This window comes from Garra rufa, chromosome 10, assembly GCF_049309525.1.
Source record: "Garra rufa chromosome 10, GarRuf1.0, whole genome shotgun sequence".
In the NCBI taxonomy this organism is placed as follows: Eukaryota; Metazoa; Chordata; class Actinopteri; order Cypriniformes; family Cyprinidae; genus Garra; species Garra rufa.
In genome coordinates this window covers 45516192-45519786 of record NC_133370.1, presented here as the reverse complement: position 1 = coordinate 45519786, position 3595 = coordinate 45516192, and positions in this window count along the sequence as shown.

Sequence of the window (3595 nt, the reverse complement as noted above, 5' to 3'; positions counted from 1 at the left end):
CTCTTATTTAACACACCTGATTGAGATCTTCAGCTTGTTAGTTCAGTTCATGGATCTCTCTCCTAATGAGCTGATCTCAGTCAGGTGTGTTAAATAAGGGAGACATGCAAAATGTGCAGAGCAGGGGTCCCCCAGGACCAGGATTGAGAACCACTGATTTAGAGGATAGATCACCGACAAAGATCATCAGGGTGAAGTGCAGGTTCAGACCAAGATGAACAGGCCAATAAATGGGATCAATCCAGGGAACTGGACAGGGATACAGCATGAGAACAGACCATACCAACAGAAAACAAGACTGACAGGGTAGACAGGAGTGAAGGTGTGGTTCACAAACACTCTGGTACTGAAGTGATGTAGAGGTCAGGCAGATTAAAAGCAAGTAATCAGCAGAAATTAGAAGATGGTTAAGAGCACAGCTACCTCATGGAAAGAGGAAAACAAAGGAAAGAAGAGTAAAGTGGCTCCACCGGGCACACCCTAGGGCTGAGCAGACTGCTGGCAGTGGAAATCCTCAATGAGAACATGATCCAGGATGTTCCAAGTTGAGACCCAACATCTCTCTTTCGAACCGGAAACCTCCCAGTCCACCAAATACTGCAATCCCCATCCATGCCACCTGAAATCCAAAAGTTTTCTGATTGATGAATGGTTGTAAGGGGGAAGGTGGCAGAAGCTGCACTGCCACCGTATTAATCACCATAGTGATAGGGCAGGGGTAGGTCCTAGAGTGCTGCTGTCCTGCACAAAAAAACACACCTCACCTGCCTGTAGCAATAGTAATCCTGAAGACATTGATTAGTTTGTTCAGGTGTGTTTGATTAGGGTTGGAGCTGAACTCTGCAGGACAGTGGCTCTCTAGGACTGAACTTGCCTACCTCTGTGATAGGGTATGCCTAATGAACTGGTAACACCCGAGTGGAAACTAAATAAGGAGGTCCTTCTTGATGGAGGTCCACACCCTTTGCCACAGATATAATGGGGGCACCGCAGTCCGATGTCGTTCAGCAGTTTTTTTCTCATTCATTCCCCTTTCTGTAGCACTTCCTCAGCAGCATTGGACCAAAGGAACAGCAACTTTAGTACCCTGGGAAGGAAACAGAGAGTTGAGAGCCAAGACAGCACAATGTGGACAATGACACCGGCAGGGAGTTCAAGAAGGACGGGTAGGAAACCAGACATCATTTGAGACCTGGTTCGGATGGTTGGTCTGGCCGTTGGTTTGTGGTTTGAATACTAGCATAAATATAAGCAGTAGTGCCAATGAGCCAACAGAACCCCCTCCAAAAGTGAGAGACAAACTGGAATTCCTTGAAGGACCATGAATCTGAAAGACATGGTCTACAACCACCTTGTCTCCCTGGCAGACAGGAATGTGGGAATGAGAATAAAGTGGACTGATTTTGAAATACGTTTCAAAATGTAATGACAGTATTGCTGCTGGTTGAAGGGAGATCGCTGACAAACTTGTTTTGAACACGAACTGAGAATGCTCCCACAAACTTCATGGACATCAACTGCCATGGCTAATCACCAACAGCACTAACAGACAGCTGCCAAAAGCACTGAGACCTTCTCACTCCCAGATGGCAGATGAGTTTGGAGGAATGTGTCCCCACTTGAAGACCACAGAGTGGACCTACCCAGGAACAAACAACTGCTGGACAATTCCCAGCCACCTTAAATCTGCTCAAGACTACTTTCTGTGACTCTCAGGCCATGCCTCTCACTATTCTGCCTTGAGGCAAGATGGTAATGGGATGTAGAACATTACCTGAAGGTGCGGATCATCGTGACAAGGTGTCTGTTTTGCTGTTCGTAGAGTCATTCTGTAAGACTCCATGAGGTTGGCCAGTCCATGAGGTCGGCCCACACCATGAATTGAATGAGATAGCCCCCAGTGGATTACTAAAGATGCAGAACAACCTTTTAAACCATGTTTGCGGTTTCTCCTCCAAGGAGAGCAGCAATATGCCTACTTGCATGGTCTCAGGATTAGGTGGTCCTTTCATCACTCGGTGAACAGAGGGAATTTCCAGTGATTCTGCCTGTGACCTACCCCAGGCTCACTATCAAAGGTGAAATTGATGGTCCAGGCAAATGTCAAGAGAGACCAATTCATCAAAAACCTGCAGGACGCTATAGGAAGTGCTTGGTTCTGCTTAATGGTGGTAGCAAGTGTGCCGAATACAGTTGTGTTATCTGCCACTGACCATCTGACTTTGCTGCCACCAATAATTGAGAGTGCTCTTTACTGAAAACTCACTTGTCGAGGATCTTAATCATGTCCATAGCTAGATGCGCCGGAGCACACTTGTTCTTGGGGTGACCTTACATGACTTCACTCAACTCCCTGTTGGGTCCATACTGGCCAGAGTGTTCTGTCTGGTTTGCTGTAAGGAGGACCCAGGAACGGAGATTTACTGAATTGAAAATATATTGAGTTAACAAAAAAACCCCAATTTAGATTGACAAGTCTGAAACCAGTTTGAGACAGTATAGCAGAGGGTGAAATGGTAGTTTGAGCCAGGCAAATGTTAGCGCAGAAAGATCAGTCCAATCCAAGAAAGTACCAGGTAGAAGACAGGTAAGAGCCACATGGAGAGTAGTAAACAAAATACAAAGAAAAGTAGAGCAGAGATGTCAGCTGACAAACCTAAATCCTGCATTTGAGGTGAAGATTGCAAATGTCTCTCTGAAGGCAATTTAGCCAACAACAAGAAGAAATTGAGACATTTGTACTGCTTTGTATTATAAGAGCACTTCACTTTCCCAAGTTAGTCCGGGATTACTTTCACAATAGGCTGATTCACATTAAATTAAATGAACACTCCCTTACAAAAAAAAAAAAAAAGGTTTAACTGTGCTGTTAGTAAACTTTTTTAAAACTAAAAATAAGAGAGTATACTTTCAGCCAAAGTTTTATGATCTTACAATCATTTTAATTACTTGAAGCTTTTGTGAGGTCTTAACATAATATTTACTAAAATACACTACAAAATAATTGTATGCTACCTATCAGCTTTGAAAAACATAAAAATGCGATTTTGTTTTTAAGGGGTTTTGGGTTTAAAAGAATGAAGTAATTTTTTGTAAACTTTAATGCATATTTTATGCATTTGAGGTATGGTTTCTGTTGCCACAGATAGTAATTTTGACACAACCCTCAGTGTATAAATGAATGTGATATGTATTTACTTTTTCCCCCACTAGCAATGCCCCTGGTGGTGACTATAGAGAACATCAAGAAAAATGTAGTTACATTGTATTGCTCATTGTTCCTCATGTTAATACAGAGCTTGGTCATGAATTGAAAGCTTTAGTTAAAGTCATAGTTGAATGATTTAAATATTTTTTATGATGCTGTATGTATGCCCATTTTCTTCTTTTCTTTTCGTAGCCTTTTTTAAACATCAGTTTCAATCGTAGACACGAACCATCATTTTCCTAAATTATTATTTATTCTTATTCTTTATTGCTGTTGCTCATATTTTGATTTGAAAGAACCCCTAAAAGTATAAAAAAACTTTGGCATGTAACTTGATGCCTAATGTCAAATGTGGGTCCATGAAACAAAAACACATTTGAATCAAAA